Source organism: Candoia aspera, chromosome 12, assembly GCF_035149785.1.
Source record: "Candoia aspera isolate rCanAsp1 chromosome 12, rCanAsp1.hap2, whole genome shotgun sequence".
Taxonomy (NCBI): Eukaryota; Metazoa; Chordata; class Lepidosauria; order Squamata; family Boidae; genus Candoia; species Candoia aspera.
Window position 1 is genome coordinate 14,362,464 of NC_086164.1, and position 13,915 is coordinate 14,376,378.

A 13,915-nucleotide genomic window follows, 5' to 3' on the forward strand; every position below is an offset into this window, starting at 1 on the left:
CCTAAACATCTGGCTGAGGGTGCGATCAAACATGTTAAGTTATTACAAACAACGTTATGACAGAGCAGCAACAATGGTGCACTGGAGTACCTGCCAGAAATACCCCTTGCCTGCAAGCAAGAACTGGTGGGACCACAAAATAGACAAAGGAATAGAAAACGAAGAAGCTCTGGGACTTTAGAATCCAAACAGACAGGCACCTGCCACACAACACCCCAGACTTAACAACTGTTGATAAGAAAGACAAAAAGTCTGGATAGTGGACATTGCAATGCCTGGAGACAGCAGAAGAGAAGAGAAGGAACTGGAGAAAATAAAAAATATAAAGACCTGCAGATAGAAGTAGAACAACTGTGGCAAAAGAAGGCCGCAGGTAGTACCCATAGGAACAGGTGCCTTGGGTGCAATCCCAAAACATCTGGAGCACCACTTGAACACCACCGGCATTGACAGAATCACCATTAGTCAATTGCAAAAGGCAGCTTTACTTGAAACAGCTTACATACTCCGATGATACTTTTAATATTATTAAACAACTAATAACTGTTATTAGTTTCCCTCTTCTATCCTCTTCTATTTTTTGTATTTTTTCTATTGCCACCCAGTGTCACTTTTATAGTGAGATGGGAGATGTATAAATTTAATAATAATAATAATAATAATAAACATCCGTCTATCCCAGTACCCTGCGAAGGAGTCAATAGGTGGACAAAAATGCCAAATCCAGTCTAAACATCTGGGTGACCATGCGACCAACAGTAATTTATTAAATTTATCTGCCACCCACTGTGAGAAAGGACCCTGTGTCATCTGACTATAGTTTGCGGGTTCCTTCCCAACTCCCAACTCCCATTCATTCATTCATTCTTCCCTCCTTCTCTTTCTTCCCTCTGCGTGGGCCTCCCTGTCCTTTGCAGCCTCGGTCCTGACGAAGAGCTCTGTAGAACTCAGAAGCCTGCACCCTCTTCCAGTTGCTGTACCTCTTTTCAATGCCTCCCTGCCGAGCCGATTTCTAGGGCTTTCCTTTCGCCTTAGCACACAAGTACTTTGCGCAGCGCTCGCCGGGGAAGGGGAAGGAGGGGGAGAGAGAGAGAGCGGGAGACGAGCGAGACCGCATTGTGGTTGGCGCGCCCGGCCGCGCGCCTCCGCGCCCCCTCCCGTTCCCCGGGCCGCCGCTGCCGCTGCGGCGGTACCGCGCATGCGCCGCAGCCTGCATTCCATCATGGCGGAACCGTCCGACTTTCTCTCCTGCCGCGGCGAGGCTTCGTGGCGCCGAGCCTGAGGCGGCGGCCGAGGCGTCCTCTCGTCCCGGCGCTCGCCGCCTTCTCCTCCGGTCCCCCCGCGCGGTGAGTGCCGAGGCCCCTCCGGCCGGGCGAGGGTTCCCCTCCGGGCCGCCAGGGCGGGGCAGTGGCCGGGCAGGAGGAGGGGGTAGAAGCGGGGGCTCGGGGGGCGGGCGGGGATGCCCCCCCGGAAATATTGGGGCGGGGGCGTGGGGGGAAGGGGCTGACCCCACTTTCCTTCTCCCCCTCCCGATCCCCTCCTTCCCCCAGCAACAGCCCCCCCGCTTAATCCCTTTCCATCCCCACAGCTGATCTCTAACCCCCCCTCCCCATTCCCTGAGTTTAATTCCAGGATTTTGCAAAAAAGCCGCTGGTCTCCACTCCCCCTTGCAACCTTCCACCCCAGCTCTCTTTTTTCCTGGTTATTTCCTTCATGCCCCCCTACCAGTGTTTCTCACCCCCATTTCCTTAAATTTTCCAGGGCCTTCTCCGCTCTCCCCTGCCAGCCAGCCAGCCTTGCAATCCCGGCGTGGCTATTATTCCCGGAAAAACCCCGCCCCCCCTTCCTACAGCTGATCTTTTACTGTACGGTATTTCCAAAGCCTCCCCCTTTTCCCCCTCCCCCCCCGCCTCTGGTTCTGCTCCCTTTTGCTGGACGGAGGGGGGGATATGTGGGGTCAGAAGGGGGGAGAGGCTGGGAAGGATGAAGGGAGAGGTGAAGAAGGGAAGGCTTGCATTGCTGGGAGAGGGAGGGCCTTGTTATTAATAGTGGGGGGTGGAAAGGGGGTTTGGGGAGAAGGACCAGGCGAAGGAGGTGGAGGTTGGGGGATGGAAAGGGGTGCGCTTCACAGATGTGGGAAATGGAGGGGAGAAATGGGGGGGGAGATAACCACAGCTTAACTCAGGAAGGCAAAGGGGGGGGTTTGAAATCAAGGTGAGGAAATTGGATCTGCAAGAATGGGATAAGGGGGAGTTTGCTGAGATCTGTTCAGGCAAGAGGGTGGATGAGGGGGATCTGCAAGGATGGGCACGGGGGTGGGGGATGTTCCCAAAAGCGAGGTTGCGAAGTTCTGTGGACGTGACCATAGAGTTGGTGGAGGGAACCATATGCGAGTCACCAGGGATGTGATTTATGCTTGAGACATCTGGAAATGCAGGGGAAAGGATAAGAAACTTCAACATGCGTGTGCAGAGAAATCTCCGAAAGCTAGTTCTAAAAGGGCAGAAACGTTTTGGTCCTAAGTTTGGGGGGTAGCAGCAGGCCCCTGTTTTGCTTGCACCTGCCTTGTCCATGTGGATTCCTTTTAAGTAGCAGGAAGTTCCCTTTAGGGGGGAGAAAGATTCCTAGAAATGTCAGCCCCCCCCCTCCAGCAGAGCAGAGGGGACAGTCTGATTGATATCCCTTTTTAAAGGTTTTGCTCTAGATGGCTATCTTTCCTTTTGATGATTGCTGCAGCTAATTATTAGAAAGGGGGGGGGGAAAGGGGTGGAGGAAGAGGGGATGCCTTTCCCTTCTCTCTTCTCCACCCCCTTTCCCCTTGAATGCTGTCTTTCTGAATGCCACGTCGCCTTCCCGGCCTTTTGACTGAGTGCATAGCAGCATACTAGATATTCAGCACCTCCCACAACGTCTCTCCTGAGCGAAAGGTAGGTGCCGTTAACCGGCGGCTTTTGATGGGCCTGTGTTTTGAACCCCTTCTGCATCCCTCCCTTTGGGAGGGAGGAAGAGGGGGTTTCCCAGCCGATGTCGAGACTCCTGCTTGGTTGTGAAGAATTCAGTAGGGGCCCAGCAAATACCGCAGGTTTCAATTGTGTCTTTTGTAGCTGTGATGGCAGTCTGGAGGGTAATTCAGATGATGGAAACCTCTGTTTTTGGATTAAGAAGACACCCCTCCCCCCTTTTGCAAGATCCTTTCCTCAACATATGGCAAATAGCATGTGTTATTATAATCTTGCCAACTGGCAGACAGTGACGCAAATACTGGCAGGTGTACTTTAGTTCATTGTATGCTTCCTGTTTGTATTCCTTTCCAGCTTTTTTAGTCATCAGTGTAAATGGAGTCTATTTCGTATTCCTATCTGTCTTTTTTTTTAAACCTGTATTTGCTTTAGATTAATCATGGAAAAGCGTATCTATTTCTGATAGGGTAGCCTATACTTTCAATTTTTGAGCATTTATGCTGATAAATATATCTGCATGGGTAGGATGGCAAACTGTAGTTTAAAACTTAAAACTCTAACAAAATCTGCAATTCCTTCAGCCAGTGCTACAGTGCCTTCTGTGACATAGGTGTTTTAGGATGAGTTGCACTTGCTACAGCAGCCATTATGCAATGGTATCCATGACATTTTTTTCAAAATGTCAGATTTGCCAGCATACAAAGATTTGAGACTCTGGCATAGTCAGCTTTCAGCTGGGGAATTATGTCTTGGCCACAATCACTTTGTAAAGTGGAAAATCTATGCAGGTTCTTCTTTCTCAGCCAGATTGATAACAAGCCTATCACCAGGATCTGATTTACAGTGTGGGTTGCAATAATAAGTGAAATAATTTATAGAACTCTTTTTTATTGCTTAGGATTAAATGTCAGGTTTTTTTTCCATGTTTCTTCTGTGGAGCTCAGGGCAATACTCTGAAGTAGCTTATGCAGTGGTATGGTCCAAGACCATTCAGTTGTAAAATAATTGAAAATAAGAACAGAAAGAGAAAGAGAATTAGTACAGCACAGTATTTTGAAAAGTATAACAACTGCTAGAATTAAATAGAAGTAGAAAAATACAGAACATTTTGAAAACTTGGAAAAGTAATGTTGCCTTAATGCTGAAATAGCGTTATAGGCACTAGGTCCCCTTCTGTGCTTAAGTTGTGGCCACCAAGAAAACATTTTCCTTTCTTGCCACTTGCAATGCCACAGGTGGTTCTTTCCCCCAAAACCCTGTTTCTGATTCCCTTTTTTAAAATTTAATATCTTTTTCATTTTGTACAAGCTTGACATTGAAATAAGCCTTATATATCTTGTTTTCCCTTTCACCTGCATTCTTGTATGGTGCAAAAGAAAAGTTGTAATTTAATTTGTGAAGTTTGAAATAGTTGATTTTCAGCTCTTATCTCTTTCGCAGAGCAGAAGTTTTGGATTCCTGAATAAAGAAAACATGCTCAGCTCTATCTCATCTTCTAGAAGTGCTCATTATTCTCTCACTCTGTCTCTTATATTAACCCAAGCTTTCTTGTCTATATTTCCTGTTGATCCAGCAACCCAGTCATTTGGAAAAACAAACAAAACCCAGTAGCATTGGAGCTTCCAGGATTCACAGGTTTGCAGAGATAGTGCGCACACACGATCTCCCAGGTTTCGGCCTTTCACCTGCATCTGAACAAACATTTACTTTGGCACAGAAATGGAAATGGAAAAGCCTAAAGGTTGAAGGGGGCATGTGCCTTGGTAAACACAATTGATTAGGGGTGGTAAGGACTGTGCACCTTTCTCTCTCCCTTCTATTGGCGGCCTTGGAATGACCAGGGAATATAATGTGTTGTGGCACCCCAATACTGTAGAAAGGTGATGTGGGTAAATCTTCCTATGGATTGTTCAGATGAATGGAAGCCAGTATGACTAATAACTGCAGGTTGCTGGATCATTGCCAGACTGCATATAACGGTCCTGCAAATGGCCTTTCCTTGGATTAGGACTTGCTTAAGCCCTCTTTCTCCTGTCAACCTAGCAGTTCGAAAAACATGCAAATGTGATTAATAGGTACCGCTTCAATGGGCAGGTAATGGCGTTCCATGTAGTCGTGCCGGCCACATGACCACAGAGGAAGTGTCTACGGACAAACGCCGGCTCTTTGGCTTTGAAGTGGAGATGAGCATCGCCCCCTAGAGTCGGACACGACTGGCCTTAATGTCAAGGGAAACCTTTACCTTTACCTAAGCCCTCTTTAATTTAGGGTTATGCACAGTGTGATAATTTACTTACAATGTAAACATTGATAATCTGTCCTTAAATATTAAACAAATATTAAATATTGATCCATTTATATTATCTTCAAAATGGGTTACTTAATAAAATTAATTGAACCATTTTGAAGATAATAACGTAACAAGTAATCTGGCTTTGACAGAATTAACCTGAAAGTTAAAATGCAACATAATTTAGTATTAGAGTTTAATGCTAGATCAGTCTTTCCCTCTTAAAGGAATAATTGAGTCAAATTAAGAATTTAGCCTCCTTGAATGTTCCCATTGCTAGTTAAATTTTCTTTAAACTTCATTTATGTTTTTATTTCTACTTGAACAATTGCATTCAGGTGATTGATTGGTTTGTTATATGTTTAAATGCCATTAACCACACGCACACAAAATCCTCTTGGTTTTAATATATTGTGTTATGGGCTTCTCATGTTTCCTTGAATCCCCCAAGGCTGGGAAATTGTAGCTGATAAGAGCCATATTCTTAATAAATATGCTGTTCAAGCAATACATGGTATAGCATCCTATGCTGCAGTTAGTTCCAATTTCACCAGTACTTTGGAATAAATATCTGTAATGAAGCTAAGTTCTAGATTAGTCAGCTCATTAAGACAAACTTATAGTATCTGTGCAATCAAAACTACCATATGACTGAAGCTACCATTCCATTTAAGAAGTACACAACTCATCACTACTATCATTGCATATAATAATGTTAGAAATGAACTTGAAACTTGAAGGCCATCTAGCCACACAATCTGCACAGTGTAGGATAGCCACAAGTAAGCATTCCTCTTGGATTTCCCCAACATTATTTTACCTTTTGTAATTGTAAAAAAAGGTTCATGTGTAGATTTCATGAACATGCGGAATGAAAGCAAAAGGGTTCTTTTTTTCCTTTTCATTACTTCTTGAATGGAGGAGGAGATGTACAAAGCAGAGGAGGACAGTGGGATAGAAGAGGATATGATGACCAAGGGCGGGGCGGGATGGATGGATGGTGGGATTGGGGAGACTGGCAGGAAACAATTTAAAGATAAAACTGTGAAGCATTGAATAGGAGCCCACCTTGTTGAGGGAGAGTCGCGTGGCTTCTGCAGGGATAGGTCCTGCCTCATTAACCTGTTTAAGTTCTTTGCAGGTGTCTGATAACACATGGATGGAGGTGATCCTTTGCTTACTATACTTGCTTTCAAAAAGCTTTTGACAAAGTTCCTCGTGAGAAACTCTTGAGTAAGCGAAGCAGTCATGGGATTGCAGGGAAAGTCCCCCCAATGGATTGGTGACTAGTTGAACTACGGAGAACAAGGAGTTTTCACAATGGAGGAAGGTTAAAAAGTGGGGTCCCCCAAGGATCTGGCTTGGGCCCATGTTCAGTTCAACTTGTTAATAAATGAGTTAGTCAAGACCTATATAATTAAGTGATAAATTTTGCAGATGACACAACATTATTTAAGGTGAGTAAGACTTAAGGGAGCTGTGAAGAGCTCCAAAGAGATCTTTTCCAACTTGGTGGTTAGATCAACTAAAGGGCAAATGCAGTTTAATGTCTTCAGGCATGGTAGTCTACCACTACATACTAGGTGCGTGGGAGCAAGAACAGCAGCAAAGGACTACTTTTCATGCTCTCATCTAATTAAATATTAAGTTTCACTTCAATAATACTTAAGCATATTTCCAGGTAGCTCACATTTTAATTTAGTTAATGTATTCTTCTGAGTCAGTATATTTTAATTGATTTCAAACTTTATTACAGTTTGAAGTGCTGTGGATTTCATAGTTGTTGTTTACTGAGTGTTGAGTTGACATTTGCTTACTATACAGGAGTATCAGACTGTTTGACCCGTAGTGCAAGGGGATGAATTGTTCTAGAGGTATATTTGACTTTAAGGTACCGTACAACTTTTTGCTGTAAATAAGATTGGTTTTGCCTTTCAATTCAGAGAGGAATCAGTGGTTTAGAATCCAGTGTTTGGAAGTATCTGACAGCTCTGCTGATGAGAATTACAGAATAGGAGGGGTTTTTTTCTTAGATTGCACTGAAATTAAAAAAAAAAATCCCTGTGGTTATAGGCAGAGAATAGAAAATAGTTCTGATTTCTGGATGCCAGTATCATATTTTAAGGGTTGAAGAGTTTTTATTCTTTGTATGTGTAGTGGACTAAAAGAGTTATGAAACCCAGCTGAGATTCAGCAACTCAAACTTAAATGGTTAATTTTGCTTATACTACCCACAGTATACAAATATAGGAACATGACTGTTCCCTTATATTCTTGTCTGATCTTCTATATTATTTTTGCTTGCTGAATGAATACGGCCATTGTATATTCTGATTTCCAGACAATGCCTGAGAGGTGGATATCATGCACTGGGAAGGTTTCATATGTTGCACTATGTATGGATTCTTCCTTACTTTCTGTGATTTCCTAACAAAAATGGTTTGCCATTGCTTTTGAACAGAATGGATAGAATTTGCACTTAAAGAGGGAACTTATTTCTCATCTTTAATCAGTTGACTGGTTTGTGGAAAAGTGAGAAGGTTGCAGAAAATTAATGTTTATGTATGGATACAGATATCTTCAAATGATGTTGAAATGCCTTACTTTCTCAGTCTAGAGAAAGCACTGTCTTGGTTAAAGCTTTCTCCTAGTAGCTCCATAGCCCAACAAGTGATACAGGTTTCTGGGTTTCCAGGAAAAAAAAAAAAATGGACAATTTTTTTTTAAAGCTCTAAATTCACCAGAATCTGAGTCTAAAAATGGTTTTTCCAGGAACTGAAAATGTAAGCTGCAATATTTGATTGGGGGGAGATCAACATTTAATATGGCTGAAACATTATGTTCAAAATCAACATTTATTTTGAGTGTTATTACTGAAATGTTTATAAAAGATACTTAATGCCAGTTCAGTTTAGCATCCCCAACTCAGTGTACATATCAAGTTATTTCCTAGATATTTTTGAAACAGTCCTGTTTAGTTACACTGTTTTGTTCATTACACTGCTGTTTATGATTTTCTTCGCGTATAATTTTTGCTTGACTAGATGAATTCTCTTCTCTATAGCCTGCTGCTTAGTGGTAGAAGGACACTACAGGATCTCTTCTGCTCTTTAGTTTTCATGGTTTATAAATGTGTCCTAAGCAGTGTGAGCGGTACAGATAAGTTGGTGACTATACTTGAGATGTTTTTCCCAGACAGCCCTTCCTCACACATTTGCCTGGTATGTTGGAATTAATGTTCCGGTTTGTAGTTGGTATATGTAGAAGCTAAGATACATTCCATTTCAGTAAATACTAGCATCTATCGGTGATATAAAAACCCTTGGGATTTGCTCAAATCTTTTAAATAACTGGTTAGAAAAACATATTTAGGTTACAATTTAACTGAGAGAAGAAATGGAGTGAGCACAGGTAGTTTTTTTCCTTGTTACTAATGGTTCCTGTATCTCCCCATTTATCATACTGTGGTTTCCCAAGGAAAGAAAGTCTGCCTGTCTGAAATTATATATTCTGGGGTAGGGTGGAAGAAAAGGTTCTGTAAAAATAATTTTTTTCCAGGGAATCTGATCAAAATGCAGGTGTAGCAGTATTTAATGTGTACAGCAGATGTCTGCACACTCTGCCTGGAGCACAGGGGCTAGTTACAGCTCCCAATGAAAGGGCCTGCATTGGGGAGTCTTTCTGATAATACTGTGCTACCAATTATAACTGACATTTCCAATCAGACTTGGAAGCATTGTAGGAGGAAACCAGTATTTGTCTATGGTAGCCAAAAACCGGAGGTCTGATAGCACCTTTTCAGACTAACAAATTTTATTAAAAGGCATAAGCTTTTGTGAATGACCACTCAAATGCTTATGCCTTTTAATAAAATTTGTTGCACTGAATAAGTGCTACCAGACTCTTTCTGATTTTTGGCCACCCTTTAACTTATTTGAAAAAGAATAGACTTAAGCTATGCATTTTTCAGGATGAGAAGAAATAGGGCATTGGATCCAGATGAAGCAAATCAGACATTGGAAATAATTGGAAAATAGACGGGCTGGCTTGTAGTTGTGTGTGTTGTGTTGCCTTCCAAGATGCCTATGTGTTCTTGCAGGACTGCTTGGGAATGTGGTTATGAGTGAGAAGCAACAGGTTTTGTAGGGTGTCCAAAAAGTTTGAATTTGTGTACTTGTCTATAACCATAATAAAGAGTTGAGTTGAATCTAAACCAATTTGGATTTGAAATGAGCTGGTTTGAACACTTTAGGATACATTTTGGTCCTGATTAGTTGTTGATTTTGCATTTAAGTTCTTTTATTTTATTTTATTTATTTATTTGATTTATATTACTGCCCCTCTGCCCCAGTGGGGGAGTATATATATGTACATGCACACACACATATACTCAAAGTATTTTGGTAGCTCTAAAGTATCATCCTATTCCACAAAGAAGCAACATTGTGAAATGCAGATCACATACTGCATCATAGATTTGAGTAAATAGATCATACTTCCCGTCATGATATGTTTTCAGTTTCCTCTCTTCCATGTTGATGGTGTGATCTTGGTGAATGTTAATTCGTTTGTCCATTCATTCAATCAATTTATATAGCAAAAATGTTTTTGCCAGCCTTTACTGCAATTACTCTATAAAACTCTGGCATAATTCTTCTCTCTGGACTAGGCCATACAGTATAGCTAAGCACCATATGGACTAGCTCTATCTTACTCTTTATAACTGGCAAGCATAGAAGAAACACCCACGATTTCATAGTGCAAAATGGATTGGTCCCAGGTTGTCACAATGGAAAATCGAACAGACTAGTGGAATGTCAAACTCACACAGAGCTTCATAATAACGTTTGGAGCTGTCATTTTATCCAGTGATGTAAATATGCGATGAAATACTTCTGCTGATTGTAATCATGTAAATCAAGTTTGCTATTGTTACTTTCATTCTGAGGAGTCGAGATACAGTGGTAGATGTTCAGGGAAAAATCTCTATATCGAAGTTTCTTCTAGAGAGAGTGTTGTCTTTGTGTTTTCAGGAATTAAAAGGTTTTAACAACCTTTGGTGGTTTATCCCCCACCACAGCCAAAATTGCAAGACATATTAATTACGTGTGTATTTTCCATCTGCGTATACAGAAACTTCTTGACTATGTTTACTTTTGGAGCAAAACCTAAGAAACATTTCTAATGACGATTTGCAACTGATGGTGTTTTCTGGATAGAAGCCAAATATTATAGACAAAAGAGAGTGCATATAAGGTCTCCTGGGAAGTATTTAAAATTATTTCTAATGATTTAATAAAAAACATATGCTCAGTTACGAACAGATTGCTATTATGGAAAGTTTGTGGCCTCGCCATCAAACTCTGCCCCTCAAAAGTTAAGTTATAGCTAGGTTTCTGTCACAAGACTTATTTTGCTGACCTCTTTGAAATTTGGCATATGTAAATCAATTTGCCTGAAATGCTCCTGTGTGGTCTCACTTGTGGAGAGAAAAAAATTGGGAAATAATCTGATAAGGTACTTCAGATGAATTTGCAAGAAGGTGAGCATGAAATAGTAAGGGAGTGAGCGAGCTGAGGTCAAGTATTGGTTCTGTCTGGGCTCTGTTCTTAAATTAGCAATTACCTACCTCAAGTGCAGCTCTTGCATCCCAAAATAAGCTTTAGACAATCTTACACATTTCCGTGTTTGGGGTGTGGTGGGCTGCCGCTTAAATAATAATGTTGTCTCTATCTGTAATTTGCATGATACTACCTGACAGCTATGAAACGTGGATATGAATCCCACAACAAACTTTGAACCATCTCAGTATCCGACACATCGAGGCAAATGTTTTCCACAAGATAGGCTAGGTCAGGTAAGATCCAATATTTGGGTTAGGGTTAGATTAGTGTGTGTGTGCCTTCGAGTCAGTTTTTGACTCCTGGCAACTGCCTGGACAAGTCCCTGCAGTTTTCTTGGCAAGATTTTGGAATTAGTTTGCCATTGCCTCCTTCCTAGGGCTGAGAAAGAGTGACTGGCCCAAAGTCGCCCAGTTGGCTTCGTTGGGGGGGGGGCGGTCTAGAATTGGCTTTCATTAGACTAGTGTACCATCACATTCAAAGACTTATGCTTGGGTTCATTGTCAACATGTGCCTCTGGGCGAGTAATAGCTAAATTATTGATGAATGAATAAAGAGCTGGCAATGTATGCCCAGCCAAGATTTTGGGTACTTCTTACACTTGCCCTCTCCCTGCAGCATATGCCAAGATTCTCAAAAATATGATTTCTAAGCATTATAGCACTGCTTTCAAATTGGATGCCTTCTCAGTCCTAGTCCAACACTTCAACCACTGCACCACACTGATTCTCAGGTGAAACTAAGTAATCCAGGTTTATTAAGAGGTCTAGAGATATTCATAAATTGCTCACTGTACTTGTTTGTGCAAATAAGGAACTGGCAGCTCATATGCAAGTTCTGTGCTTAGACACTTCATTTAGGTTCCTACCGTCCATTTTATGACTGACTGGAAATGAAATCACAAAATTCCATGAGATATTTACCTAAAATGAATTTGAACATGTAATTTGGCTTTTGCAAACCACAGATGTCCTCATTAAATCTTGGACTACTTGGGTTGCCAGCGTTACAGGAATCTCAATTCTAGAATGATTGGGAATGTTCCTAACAGAAAATGGTTCTATGCCCTTCTCTGGCAATTGAAGTTAAAGAATGTCTACATCTTGGCTTCCTTGATCTGCAGCCCAGATTTTTTTTTTTTAAATTATTGAAACAAAACTCGGTTTTGGTCTTATCCCAGTTCTAATATTAACTTTTACTTATTATTGCTTGCACAGGCACATGTAAAACAATCTTAATGCACTTTAAATATTTAGATTAATTCCCATTTACCTTTAGATAATAGAGTCTGGCTGTGTACCATCCAGTTTTTAAAAAATAGTTCTGTGCCAATTCCTTCCGCATTCTCCAGTGTCCCTGTTGGAAGAGTTGCAGTCTGTGTTGCCTTGAGTGTGTTCAAGGGACTTTGGGAGTTAATACTTTCCTTCCTAATCTTGAAGTCACTTCTCATTCCCAGGAAGTCCTAACACAGTGTAAGAATGTAATTTGCTTCCACGGAACCATAGAATCATTCCTTGAAATCTCACCTGCTATATTTTAGACTTGTTCCTTGTTCTTCAATAACTTTAATAGTAGTAATCACCTGCTGGTCATCGACCATACTTTTTAAAATTTGTACTAAAATATAAGAGGAAGTGATAGCTCAATATTTTTTACAAATTAAACAGCTGTGACAAGATGGAAAATCAGTTGCCTATTGTGTTTATTAAAGCATTTCTAGGGAAGAATGAAAAATGTTCATAAGGATCCACAGATTTTCACTAGGATTGATTTCAGAATGAAACGTAGAATCCTCTTTCCTTGACCTTTATATCCAGGATGCCTCTGCCCAGTCTTTAGGCCCATCTTGGGAGTTGAGGACTTAATCCACATTCTTACCAGGTCTTACCTCCCAAATTGAAATTTGAACAGTGGAAGGATGGGAGCAGAGGCCACTACAGGGAAGAAATCCAGCTCTAAATTACGGACGTTTAGCATCCTTGATTTTCCTCCCCAACGTACTTTAGAGCAATCCAGCTAAATTAAACACTTTGAATTCAGTTTGTTTTCAAGATGCAAGCTTTTAAGCCTTGTTTAAGTCTGTATGTTTTGATGTGAAATAATAGAAAACTTGTCACAGCTTTTTAAAATTACTATTCTCATCGGTGACTCAAATTTCCAACCATCAAAATCATTGTGGTTATTTTAAAGGGCACATTTTTAATGATTGCTACTAGAGATTGGAAGTTTTGACTTACTTGACTGGTCTGGTTATCAGAGACTAATTGGATGAGAAAAGCTATCTTTCAGTTGGATATGACCTAGCAGCTGTTAAATTAAATGTGAACTATATTGGTCACTGCTTTAAAGGTTATAGGCATTTGATCCTTGAGTTATTTTGTTTGCTTTTAAGGTACTATAGAATTTTTTGTTGAAAAGGTGCCGTATATATCTTCAGATTTACAAATAGGCTTGTGTTACAACCCAAGTGTCAATGTTTAATAATGGATTAGTGCTTACTAACTAAGACAGTGAATATTCACTAAACTGACTCACATGTCCATTCAAGATCTGTCAACAAACACATGAAACCATTTTCTTATAAGCGCATTGTAAAATATTGAATACCACTGAGAAAGAAAGAAGAAAGTCATTCCTCACCGTATACAAAAATGAAGGTTTGTTTCCCGGATTTGATGGTAGCATATATGGAAGTGGCATAAGGATTATTTTTCATTGACAGAGCCGTTGGACATTTGTCTGTCTCTGACAAATGTCCATCGGCTTTTCCGAAGGGCTTCTGGAGCCTAATGCCGTATGCTGTGTTCGGGGTTTTAATTGTTCCATCTTTATGTTTTATATTTTATTGTATATTCTTATTTTGTGAGCCACTGAGAGTCCTGTGATTGAGGTGGGGTTTATTATGATTAATAAACAAACAAATAACCTTTTATATTGTGGAACCTGATTCCAAGTCTTTTATCTGTTTTCTTACTCACTTTAAATTCCTCTTTTTTTTTTCCTGGAAATTCTTGGTGCCACGTACTACTTTAGAGTCAGAGATT

The 13,915-nt window shown here is 40.9% G+C and overlaps 1 protein-coding gene across 3 annotated transcripts in view; it reads left to right on the plus strand.

Annotated features, from left to right (window-relative positions):
• The first annotated feature begins 1,205 nt into the window (after positions 1-1,205).
• FNDC3A (fibronectin type III domain containing 3A) overlaps positions 1,206-13,915 on the plus strand; it is a 60,408-nt gene continuing 47,698 nt past the window's right edge. For 2 of the 3 annotated variants that reach the window (XM_063313651.1, XM_063313649.1), the window contains exon 1: positions 1,206-1,346. The gene's annotated coding sequence lies outside the window, so the exon portion shown is untranslated. Of the gene's footprint in view, positions 1,347-2,910; positions 2,928-13,915 lie in introns of those variants that run through there. The other variant, XM_063313650.1, reaches the window with a different exon arrangement.